Consider the following 14,104-nt stretch of genomic DNA (forward strand, 5'->3'; position numbering starts at 1 on the left):
CTATAATATTTATTGCTAACTCGGTAGAATGAGAGATGCACCTTAGAGAGGGAATCTTTTTATTCTCTAGCTAATTAATATACTCCATCAAAAAACATGGGTTTGAGCCAAAAGATGGCAATGAAATCTAAATTAGGACCACCTATAAAAGAAAATAAAGAAAGTGGTGCTTTCTTTTGATCTCTAAAATCACCCTAAGGCGTGATAACAAGGTATGCATGAGAGTCCTTTTATGACACACAATTGAACATGTCACCTTTTGACTTTCAATTTCATGCTAAGGCCCAAGAAGAGAATTCATTGCCAAATCACAATAATAACAACAAATAATATTGAATCATTCCTTAAAATGCAATAATGAAGTTTAGTATCAAATCAAATCTTGGACAAGTGATTTTATACACTAAGTGTTTATTTTAAAAATTAATTAGATTTATTACTTGATGATGCTTACACTTTAAAAAGAAAAAAAAAATTGCAATGTTAGACAAGATATTCTAATGACCCAAAAATAAATGTCAAGAAAAGAACAAATAAACTACAACAATGTGTAGTAATAAGAAATGCAAAATTTCAAAAAAAATAGAACTCAAGTCCTAGTCCATTTGTGAAATTCACAAGGCCTTGAAGCTCCAATATCTACAACTACACGAAAAAAACTCAGAAAAGAAAAATGTGATTTAAAAACTAAATCTAAACAAATATCAATTATATAATAATGAAGAGCAAAATTCTATCCTATATCAAACCAAATCTTGAAACAATGCATGTATGGTTCGATTATGACTTTATTAACTAACTATTGTAGTTACAAAAATATAATGGAGAGAGGGCAGGGGCCCTAACAACTAGGTGGTAGCACTTGGGTGGTGAAAGGGTGGTGCCATTGAAGAGGGTGGGGTAGAGTGGTAAATAAGAATCGAGGAAAGCAATACTCTCAAGTGGAAAACTAGTAGAGGAAACTCAAACTTTTAAATTCTAAGATTTAAATTAAGAGTTTTGTTGGTTAATGTTAGCCAACCAAATGAACTATTACATTACTATGTTTTCTTCATTGCATTTAATGGTATTCATTAAATTACATTTGAAATCATGTCATGTGTCATTATCCACTTGTGCATCATCATAATAGCATCATTAAGTATTATAATTACAATATCAAAACATACATAACCCTAGTAATATTGCAAGCTTTATTATTATCTTTAATCTTGTTTTATTATTGTTTGATTAATCCATTTATGGGTTTGACTATGTATAATGCAACTCTCAATTAACAAGTACCCAAATAACGCCTATAAACACTACCTTACTCCAAACACAAGTACAACAAATTGAGATGAACTTACTAAGTCATCAATTGCTTATGAGTTTGATCTATGGTTTCCAACATAAGATCCCAATGACATAACCACTTCACCACATCCCACTTGACCTTACTATTTTATTATTAATAGCCTTAATGATTTTATGAAAAAACAATTGCTCTCAATTATTTATCTACCAATCAATCATCATCTTTAATATATATATATATATATATATATATATATATATATATATATATATATATATATATATATATATATATATATATATATATATATATATATATATATATATATATCAACTCATTAACATATTTCACTATGAAATATTATTTCATGTATATTAATTTATTTTTTTAATATAAATGTAGTATAATACAATAAATTTTTATAATACTTTAAAAATTATAAATTTTACTTTACATATTTATATTTTAGAAATATATGTAATTTAAATTCTTAATTAAAAAATTTAATTTATGTACATTCGTGTGACTTTGATAATAGATTCTAAATTTCTTGACTGATAATGACATAATTGTTTATAGACTTAAAAAGATTTTAAATTTCTTACAAAATAATAATTTGTTCATCTCGATAATGGATTCCAAATTGCTTGCCTAATAACAACAGATATGCTAATCCATACTAAACCAATCCTCTGAAGGAACGATCAGTGGTTGCTATTTAATTCTATCAAACTTGATAATAACAAATTCTATGTTGTGAACAATTATTGTTTAATTTCAAAATGACCCATTAACTATTGCCATTACAAATACAGAATTCCATGAAATTATTTACAAATTAATAAGCCCACTGATAAGAACATGGGCAGTTGTCACGGAAGCCTTAAGCACATTTTGTTGATTTCTACAACTTGTTGGCAAGTTGGTTTCCATTACTTTCAAAAATAAGTCAAAAAAACTCTTATAAAGAGCATTGTGAGTTTAGTATTAGTATAGGAAAATGGCTCATCCAATGTCTAAATGAGAGTTAGATCACATAGGGATGAATTGGTTGAAGTGGCTCATCCATGCGAACGCATTTCTTGGAAGCATTATGTCAAACAGTTTGCATGTCGTGTCTATGCTTCCACATTTTACATGCATGTCTAACAGGGCAGTTGCAACTACAACATCTGACAATGGGTGTGCATAGTCTGTTCCAAAGCTCTTGTAGACACCTAAAAGTTGTACAACAAATTAAGTGAATTTTATTCATTTAATTATCCCAAATTCTTCCAATTAATTAAATTAAGATTTAATTAATATCCCTATTCTTTTAATTAGCCTATTAATCAAATTAAAGATTTGATTAATATTTCCCTTCTTCTATCTAAGTCATTTAATTAAATTCGCATTTAATTAAATACCCCCCTTCTCTAGCCATTTTAATTATATTCACATTTAATTAAAAATCTCCATTTATCCCCTTTCCCCTTTTAATTAAATTCACATTTAATTAAAACCCCCCTTGCAAATAAATAAATCAAAATTTATTTATGAATCCCTCCACTTGCAAAAATTCAAAATTCACATTTAAATAAATCAATATTTATTTAAATCTATCAAATGCAAGTTGCAACCAACAATTGAAATAAATCAATTTTATTTTAATTAAATCCTATTTTCCCTCACCCACTTGCAAAATCCTACATCTCCCACTTGCCTCCTAATTATCCTTCTAGAAACCTCCTAATCCCATCCTAATCATGTCCTTTCCCTAAATTTGAGGAGGTCACTTCTCAAGTTTGGAAGAAAAGTCTTCTAAATGCATTAAAGGCTCCATTTCTTCAACAAGTTAACTTGTTGAGTTCCTCAAATTTGGAAGGACTCTTACAAATTTGTCCCCCAAAGTCCTATTAACCATTAATGGTTAATTCAACCTCCCCTCATGGTTAGAGACTTTCTCTCTAACTTAACCCTGATCTAACCCAAGGGTCTCATCAAGCACTCATGGCTTTGACCCTAGTTAACCTATTAACCCTTGCACAAGAGTTTACCCCTTGGGTAAAGGCTTTATCCATTGGTTATCCACTAACCCAACCATAACCTTACCTCCTAAGGTAACCACCATGTCTCCTCAGGCATGTAATGCCTCTTACATCTCCTCTCAAGCCCTCTCAAGGTGGCATTTGTCAACTCGGGATTGGATTGAATCCCTCACATGGATTGACAACTTTCAATCCTAGCCCTTTTTGAGATTGCTCAATCTCAAACATCCATTTCTCTATTTTCCCTATAAATAGAGCCCATTCCTTCTTCAAGAAATCCAATCTCTTTGTGCATCTAAATTATAGTAATTTTGCAGGTTAAGGAGCTCATTCAAGTCATCTTCAAGCATTAGCATTAGCATTATAGCATTTAGCATTTGCATCATGTTTTAGGATATCATCTAGTTTAAATGCATATCTTTTCATAGCTTAATTAACTCATCTAGTATTATTTAATCTTTAATTTGGAATCAATCTAGTTTCATTATCTTCATCATCTTGAGCATTTAGTCTTGCATCTTTCAGCCTAACTCTCATCCATCATCTTAGCATTCATTAGGATCTTAGTTGCATCCATTTTGATCCTAAAATCATTTAAATCACATTCTCTAGGTTGTCATCCAAGAGATCAAGTGCTTTTCCAAGTGAGGGTCACCTTGAATCTTGAGGATCTTTAGAGATAGTGGATCATGGAATGATTTTAAAGAGTTTAGATTCACTAAGTTTTTTTGTTGATTTCTAATCTCTAATGCAATGTTTCATGTGTGTGTTTGAGTTGTTTTCCTTGTAGTGCAGGTTGATCCCACATTCCCAACACACATTTTTGCCACCCACCATGGGGCTGGACCCCTAAAATTTCAAAATTTCTAATTTTTTTTTAGCAGGATTCACGCCTACAGTTTTCAAATGCAGATTAGCACATACAACCTTTGTTATTGTGCATTTGACAGATCTTATAGCGCATTTCATGGATATTATCGTGCATTTGATAGATCTTATAGTGCATTTAACTTTTCTTATAGCACATATAACATATCTTCTTGTGCATTTAACTTTTTCTTATAGCGCATTTGACTGATATTTTTGCGCATACGATTGTTCTTTTAGTGCATATGATATTTGTTTTTGCGCATATAAGGCAGAGATATAAATTTGTAACCAAGATTTGAAAATAGGCTTGTGGAAGCCCACCTAAGGTTTTGGATTTTCACTAACTTCTTTCTTTGCAGGTTTCTAACAGTTTCTTGCAGATTTGGAGGAGTTAAGTTAGGATTTAGTGATTTATTTTCTAGTTTTCTCAAAGTTGGTTAAAAAGAACTCATATTTCCTTTTGCATAAAAAGAACTTCATTTTTCAATTTGGCGTTCTAAAAAGTACCTCACTTGTTTTTGGGCTCTAAAAAGAATCACATTTGCAAGGTAAAAAGAAGAACAAATCAAACATTTACTTTCTTGCAAAGTTGGGATTCACACCTCAAATTCTGGGCTCTAAAAAGAACAACAATTTTTCATTTTCTTGCAAAGGTAAAAAGCACAATCAATCTTATTTTTGCAAGTTAAAAAGAACAATCAACTTGTCCATTCTTACAAAGCAAGTTACTTTCAAGCAAAACGTGTTTTTATTTCGTTGACCAGAATTTTCATTTCCTAGTTAAAAAATCAATTGCTATGAAGGATTAAAAAGAACACCATGCTTGTTGAATAGAGGATGGAAATTCATTACTTTGGAAGGATAAAAATAACGCTTGGATTTCATGTCTCAAAATTGGTAGGCATATGCTCTCCCCTTAATTGGGTGATCAAAAAGCCAAACTCGTTCTTTTATGCTTTCTTTTACTTCAAGCATTTTACATCCTTTAGATGGTCTTCCTTCCCGAATCCTTGAGGGGGCTAGTGAGAAGGGTACGACCCAAGTGAGTACGGCTAAAGCCAAGTAATCCAACTCACTATAATCAAATTGTCTTTTGAGATGAAAATCTCGAGGGATGGAGCATATTTGAGTTATCTCATATTGAGCACTTTGTAGGGCCTTGAGGTCTCAATCATGTTTGCATGACTACATCTTGTTTGATACTTTGTTGGGCTATAGGCCTCAATCGCGCTTGCATGACTTCAAAGGATATCTTTGAATGAAATCCTTAATACAAACCATAGAAGTAGAAACATGGAATCGAGTTAGTTGTGAAACATTGGCAATATCATAGTGCAAGGGTGGGGAAGAATCCGCCCCCAAGATTACTCACCATATATCTCCCAAGATAACTACCCAATTGTGAAGCAATTCACTTTGGGTTAATTTCTGGAAAAAAAAAAAGCAAAAATAACGGGCACCCTCTAGGGGGTGACAAGGTTGTTTGAGTTGACGGAGTGTCAAGACTAGTGGGCTATGATATTGTTGATGGCCCTTGAATAAAGTATCTATCTGATGTGTCTTTTATTGTAAATCAAAACAGTAATAACATCGGGGATTTGAAAACATCCGCACAAGAACATACACTCAATGTTTACCATAGGGATGATCATTGTTTTTGTGTGTGCTATGTCTTCTTGTCATGAGAATTGAAACATCTTGCAAGTTACAAATCAACCAATACAACAATCAGTTTCAAAAAGAAAGAGAAAAGAGCAACCTTAGAGAGAAGAGAATTTCCAAATTCAACTAGCACCTTTGGAAGGGGTATCGAATCTTCAACTATCTTAAAAGATAAGATTTCATCCAACGAGATTAAGGAGTATCAATTAGAGTGATCAAAGGTTCCATCATCTAGCAAATCTTATCAAAACAATACCAAGTTAGGTTCTCAAGTTGCAAAATTAAGTTTCTACATCGTGAAACTTAACTCATATCATTTGGCACACTTTGTCGTGGGGGTGAATCAAACTAAACCTCTACTTGATAAGTAAGCTTGAGTATCCGAAACAAAATATTCATATCAACCATCAACATCAACATTGATCATTTTGTATGATCATTCCCCATATTTTGAGGAGAAGAAGTCTTCATCAAAAGACTAAGTTGAAGAAGAGACAACCTAGTCCTAGGGCCCTTACCAAAAGGAGTAAATTTATCTACATCAACCGTCAACTCTTTAAATCACATCGTGTTTTCTTGCGTCATATGTGGTTGTATATCCAAGTAAAAACCAACAAATTTGACAAGGAACCTTTGAGAAGTAGGGCTTACATTCAAAAAGCAACATTCAATCAACACCTTAACATTGGAGGAAGGATTAATCCCGCCTTATTTCCAAAGTTTTGCATCAATTATAACAAAGCTCAACCTGAGCCACCAACTCCACCAAGAACCCCAATAGAAGAGGAGGAATTCATTACTATAGAAATCTATTGATGCCCGTTGTCACTCGATCTCAAAAAACAAAGGAAAGGATCCACAACCAGAATCGAGTACAAGTCAAATGGAGTCCAATCCTTTTAATATGAACATGGAAGAAGAAGAGATCATTGAGGAGCTTGTCCAACAATGTCAAAAGAATGTCGATTTCAAAAAACTCATGGAAAGGCTTATAGATGCAGATAAACAAAAATATCTCCTCGTACTAACTAGTAAAGGAGTCAAGATCCCTGAAGATTTTGACATAGGAAATTTAAGGAATACTGATGAAATAATCTCATGAACAAGGGCAAGGACCTATACATACAAAACCCAAAATCAAGAGCACCTAAGAGGAGATGACACCAAAAAATCATACACATGATCAAGACAACACCTACAACCAAGATGATACCCGTAATTATGACAATGTTAGTGAAAAAGGAGATGCCTGTCATCGAAGGTCCAATGAAAAAAATGTTCCCTTAGCTAACATTATGCAACAACTTCAAGGACTCCAACAACAAATGCAAAATCTGCAACAAGGGTCTACGACGAGGTATTCTTTGGAGGACATTTGTCCTTACCCTTTTGATAGGAGGCTAAACATGATACCTTTCCCACCAAATTCGAATATACCAAAGTATGATAAATATGATGGTAAGAGTGATCCCGATGATCACGTCAGAGAATTTTGTACTATGAGCCTGGAGTTTGCTCATGATTATACATACATGATGAGGCTATTCCCAATAAGTTTGGGAGGGAAAACAATTGAGTGGTTGTACAAACTCACACCTCCCATCAGATCATTTGATGAGTTGGTGAATAAATTCATTACACAATACTCCTACAATATCCAACATGAGATCACTATGCTTGACATATGCAACATAAAGCAAAAGAACAATGAAACATTCATGGTGTTCTTACAATGATGGAGATGTATGGTCTCAAGGTACCCACGCGATGTACCTGAAAAAGGAAAACATGGAGATCTTCATAGATAATTTAAATAGTGAAATGAGTTATCAACTCAAACTACAATGTCTACCTACTTTTACAAAGTTGAACAAAAATGGCATCCAAGTAGAGGAAGCCTCCATCAAGAAAGGGACCTTGAAGTTCTCCAAGGAAGGTGTTATCTCATCAAGCAATAACACATATAGAAATCAATATAATAACAACTTAGACAAGTCCAAGTTTTGGACTAGAAACAAAAATGTTGTTAATGATGGGGTAGTTGATGCCAGCAATGTAAAGTCTAAACAACCAGTGTTGACTTTATCAGGTAACACACCATCCAACAATGATCAAAGAAGTGTCAATCAAGGCACTAACAATTATCAACCCACTACCAACCAAGGAGCATCAACGTCAAACAATAACAACAACAACAACAACCAAGGAAACAACAACTACCGAGCCAACAATAACAACAATCAAGGGAACAACAATAACCAAGGGGGCAATGCTAACACTCCACCTCCCCCACATCGAAGAACATACACACCATTGCAACAAACCCTAGAATCTACATTTTGAGAACTATTGGAAAACAAGATCATCACATTGCCAGTCATAAGCAACTTTGAACCCCAAGTCAAACCACCATGGTGGAATGACTCATATTATTGTGATTATCGTCGAAACAAGGGGCATAGAACAAATGATTACATGAGGTTGAAAAACCTAGTTCAAGATATGATAGACAAGGGAGACATAACGGTCGATGGACATAAAACCAATAGTGATCATGAGTCTTTCAAAAATCTCCTTCCTAATTACGACAACGGAGGAGCATCAGTATCAAATAACAACAAAGGAGCCCGCATCAATCACATATGCAAAAAACACCATAAATCACATATCAGCATATGACAATCAAGTAAATGTCATAAAGATCAAAGATAAATAAGAACATATGTCGGTAAATGTGACAACAAGGCCTCAAAAATATATCTTGAAGGGGAGCTCATCTAAAGCAACAACTATCTCCAAGACTCATTATAACTTGGTCGATCAACTGCAAAGGACACCCGCTCAGATATCAATACTAGAATTGCTCAAACTTTCACCAAAACATAAGGATATCTTGGAGAAATCTCTTATAGAAACAACTATTCCAAATGATCTAGATATCAATTAGTTCCAAGTGATGGTGGCCCATATGACAGTGCCACATAACTTATCCTTCTCAGAACATGATGATGTCTCTTTGAGTCATCTACACAAAACCCCACTCCATATTGAAGTCCTAGTCTACAAACACAGGGTGAAAAGAGTGCTAATAGATGGAGGAGCTAGTCTCAATATATGTATCTTAAAGCTTATCCGTGCATTGGGCTTCTCTTAGCAAGTTATTGATCCTAAAAAGAAGATCATTATCAAAGCCTATGATGATGATGAAAGGTCATCTGAAGGCACAGTGGTACTACCCATTCAAGTAGGACTTGTACAATGAGACACAATGTGCCAAGTCTTAGACATAGACTTGATATACAACATACTCTTGGGTCATCCTTAGATCCATGAAATGCAATCGGTACCTTCCACATACCATCAATGTCTCAAGTTCCCCTACAACAGACAAGAGATTTCAATATCAGCATATAGTAACCCCTTTCAATATTGCAATGATATGGGGGAAACTCAAGATATCTTAGTTCCACACAACAGGGAGGCCCAAGCTTCCTCATCATGCACCAATCAAGAAAAACTCAAGTCATTATCCATAGATTATGAGCAAAAAATGAAGTTAAAAGACCAAGGTATGGAAGAATACTCTTTTGAACCCCTATGCCTATCTAAGTTACCAACTTCGCCAAAATATCACAGACAACCTTCCACATCAAGACATCAGGAAGCACAACCCATCAAGAAGTTTGATGGTAAATGTATCCAAATCGACACACTAGCAGAAGAATCAGAAGACAAGGACATCCTTAGCTGGCTATACAAGGATGAGGAAGAAGTAAGAGTTGTTGCCCGAGAAGTAGTCGTTCCCACGTAACAGTATGGAAATGGGTTCAGAATCATGCCATGAATGGGATACAAAGGAAAAGGACCTATTGGAAAGCGTCAAGAGGGCATCCTAAAACCCATACAACCCCATTCACAACTGGCAAAAGACAAAACAGGACTTGGGTATGGCCACCATGTTCCACCTATGCAAAAGCGAGATCACCATCAAAAACCTCAATGGAGAGAAAAGATAACACATAACGAAGACTCGTGGCAAGAAGTACTACATCAAACAGCTGCAAAAATAAGAAAATAACAAGAGCATGAAGAAAATGAGAAATGACAAGAGCTCACTATCCAAAGAGAGGAGGCCTCTTATAAGAAAGTACATCATGTACAAGAACCTTATCAAACCAAGTCTGGGCCACAACCTGAAGAAATTGCTACTCAAAGAAGAGAAATTGTGTATGAGAAAATCCAAAGAGTACAAACAAGTACAGACCCTGAATCGGAACAAGCTACCAAACTTGTATCAATCGTCAGTGACCTTTTCTCGCCTTATAACATACCTATAAGATTCAGTGGAGTGACCTGGGACAGCGATTCTGAAACAGATTCCAATGAGTATGAGTGGGATACTTATTCTGATATCACTGAGGAATTGATGTGGATACAATCCAAACCTATACACCCATACCTTATGAGGGACAAGGCTCAAGATCTAGATCATTTGAATTCAGCCCACAACATATCTATGAGGCTAGTGAGAATGAACAACTTCAATATGAAAGAGACAATATCGACGAGAGTACCATCAAAAACATGATACTATTATAGACCTCACCCATGCTATGGACAACTATGACAAAATCTCTATCATGAACCTCACAGCAGTTGGTCTTGACCCACCAAATGACTCCCTACCTCTCATATATCCTGACCTTATAGACTGGGAAGAACTTGAGCACAATATACCAATATTCCAAAAGGATGAGGTCATTGTTCAATACCTTTTCTCTGTTAACCCAGAAACATGCTCCACCAGCTAATCACATAACGATATATGCAATCACGGGAGTGTCAAGTCTCTCAGTTGCAAAATAAATAAAATGAACACTCGATCTAATGGTGAAAACAATCTAATGGCAGTATTAGATCGCAAAAAAGTAAAAACAAAGGACGCATCTAATGGTGAAAACCTCTTTGAGGCACCTGAAGATGGGAGACTTGAGACTCTTCCTAAACATTACTAGGAGACATCACCAATCTTGATTGAGCCAACTCAATCAATAAATATCGGCATTGAAGCAGCAACAGGAACCGTACATCTAGCGGAATCACTCACAGAAAAAAAAAAAACCGGACTTTGTCAAATTCTTCAAAGAGAAGCAAATCAATTTTGCTTGGTCTTGTGCAGACATGCCATGGATAGATCCAAATCTCATCATGCATCACTTGTCAATCACCCATGGAGCTAAACCTGTCAAACAGAAATTAAGGAACATGAACCCACATGTCAACATATTGGTCAAAGCAGAGCTAAAGAAGTTACTTGATGTAGGATTCATCCAACCCATTGACTATGCGGAATGGATTTCTAACATTGTGCCAGTCTCTAAACCAGATAAAAGCATTAGGATTTGTACAGGCTTCAGAGATCTCAACAAGTCTTGTCCGAAGGATGACTTTCCTTTGCCAAGCATCGACACCATTGTTGATATAACGGCAAGATATGCTATGTTATCCCTCATGGATGGCTTTTCTGGCTACAACCAAATCAAGATAGCTCCAGAAGATCGAGATAAAACAGCATTCACATGTCCATAGGGTACATACTGTTGGAATGTCATGCCTTTTGGCTTGAAAAATGTTGGTGCAACCTATCAGAGAGCAATAACAACAATCTTCAATGACATGATGCATACTTTTATGGAGGATTCTGTGGACGATTTTCTAGCTAAATTATTCACAAGAGTATAACACCTAGACATCCTAGATAAAATCTTTCAAAGACTGGAACAATTCAATGTCAGATTGAATCCTAAAAAGTGTGTTTTCGGAGTCACATCCGAAAAAATTTTGGGATACGTTGTATTGGAAAAGGGCATCAAGGTGGATCAAGCAAATGTTCAAGCTATTATGGAGATGCCACCTCCTAAAAACATTAGTCAGCTATGATCTCTTCAAGGCAGACTACAATCTATCAGAAGGTTCATCGCTCAATTAGCGAACAAATGTCTCCCATTCAACCATCTACTTCATAAAAATGTACCTTTCAGGTGGGAGGACAAGTGTGCAAAATCATTCCATCAGTTGAAGCAATATCTTGTGAATCCCCCTATTTTATTACCACCAATAGCGGGAAAGCCACTCATCCTCTACATATCAACAACGAAAGTGTCACTGGGGGCATTACTAGCACAAGAAGATCCAGCAGGAAAAGAAAGGGCTATCTACTACATCAGCAAGACTTTGAATGGATATGAACTCAACTATACATTCATTGAAAAGGCTTGTTTAGAAGTGGTGTTCACCTCTCAAAAGGTTTTCCACTACATGCTAGCCCACACAATCAAGCTATTGGCAAAGACCGACCCACTAAAATATCTACTTAGCAAAGTCGCTCTCACAGGGAGGTTAGCTAAATGTGTCATGATCCTAAGTGAGTTCAACATTCAGTACACAGAACAGCGGACTATCAAAGGACAAGCAATAGCAGATCAATTGGTAGAAGCACCTCTACCAGACCAACACCCACTACAGGTGGAATTTCCAGATATGGATGTGCTCACTATCACACCCAAGCAATGGACCCTATACTTTGATGGATCCTATACACAACATGGATCAGGTGTCGACATCCTATTCGTCACTCCAGAAGGACACATAATTCTAAGATCATACAAGTTGATGTTCCCATGCACCAATAACATTGTTGAGTACGAAGCTCTAGTGATAGGTAACAAAGTAGTCGTGGAATGGAGAATCACAGAATTGAAAGTCTATGGAGACTCTCAATTAGTTATCACTCAGATCAATGATGACTATTAGATGAAAGATGATAATCTCATGCCCTACAAATGCATGGTGGATGATTTCAAAAAGTACTTTGTACACGTCACCTTTGAGCAGATTCCAAGACCAGACAACAGAGTTGTTGATGCAATGGCCACTATCGCCTCACTTCTACAAATTCCAGATAAACAGAATCGTTATGAATTCCTAGTGGAGCAGTTGTTTTCCCTGGCCTATGACAATTCAACATCCCAAGTCATATGTGCCCTGACCGGTTTTGATTCCCCTCTATACAGGTATACAAGAAGATCTATGACTATCTCAAAGACAATACCCTCCCACCAGACCTATCTCGTAACCAAAAATGAAGCTTTATCCGACAAGAAGCCCACTACACCTTAACCATTGACACACTTCATCGTCGAGTTCTTGATGGTACTCTACTTCGATGCCTCAATCGTAACGAATCTAACTCTGCCTTACATGAGCTTCACGAAGGTATTTGTGGTATGCATTCAAGTGGTCCTACTCTTGCTAAGAAACTACTAAGGATGGGATATAATTGGATAAAAATGAAGAAAGATTCCTATCATCTTGCTCAGAAATATCTTAAGTGCCAAATTCATGGTAACCTCATGCATGCACCAGTGCAGGAGTTGAAACCATTCACCGCATCTTGACCTTTCTGTCAATGGGGACTTGGCTTAGTGGGAAAGATTCATCCTTCCTTGTCGAATGGACACAAGTTCATCATCACAACCACTGAGTACTTCACCAAATAGATTGAGGCAGTTCCATTGACTACAGTGACCAACAAACATTGACTACAGTGACCTCATCTGTCGGTACAGCATCCCTAGCTCCATTATCATAGATAATGGAAGACCTTTCAAAAATCAAGATGTCCAAGAGCTTTGTGAGAGATTCCATATCCAGCATCACTTTTTGACACCTTATTATCCACAAGGGAATGGCCAAGCAGAGGCCTCAAACAAGACAATCTTTAAAATCCTCAAAAAGACAATGAATGATGCTGGTAAAGATTGGCATGTCTAGCTTAATCACGCACTTTGGGCCTATAGAACAAGTATTTGTACACCTACAAGAGCTGCATCATACTCATTAGTGTATGGATCATAAGTTATCCTACCTATTGAGGTAGAGATTCTGTCACTTTGGGTATCCTTGAAAGGCCTCATTCCAGATGAGGAGTATCGAGTCAACATGCTGCAAGAGCTAGAATTGCTAGATGAACGTCAACAACATGCCTTTGATCATCTCAAGGCATATCAGCAAAGAATGTGCAGAAGCTACAACTAAAAGGTCATCCCAAGGGCCTTCAAAATCAATGACCTAGTTCTAAAGGAAAATCCCCAAAATTAGCAAGATTGAGAAAAAAAAGGAAAATTTGAACCTAATTGGTTATGACCCTTTGTCATCATATCAGCTTATGGATCAGGAGCATATCAGT

This window comes from Cryptomeria japonica, chromosome 9, assembly GCF_030272615.1.
Source record: "Cryptomeria japonica chromosome 9, Sugi_1.0, whole genome shotgun sequence".
In the NCBI taxonomy this organism is placed as follows: domain Eukaryota; kingdom Viridiplantae; phylum Streptophyta; class Pinopsida; order Cupressales; family Cupressaceae; genus Cryptomeria; species Cryptomeria japonica.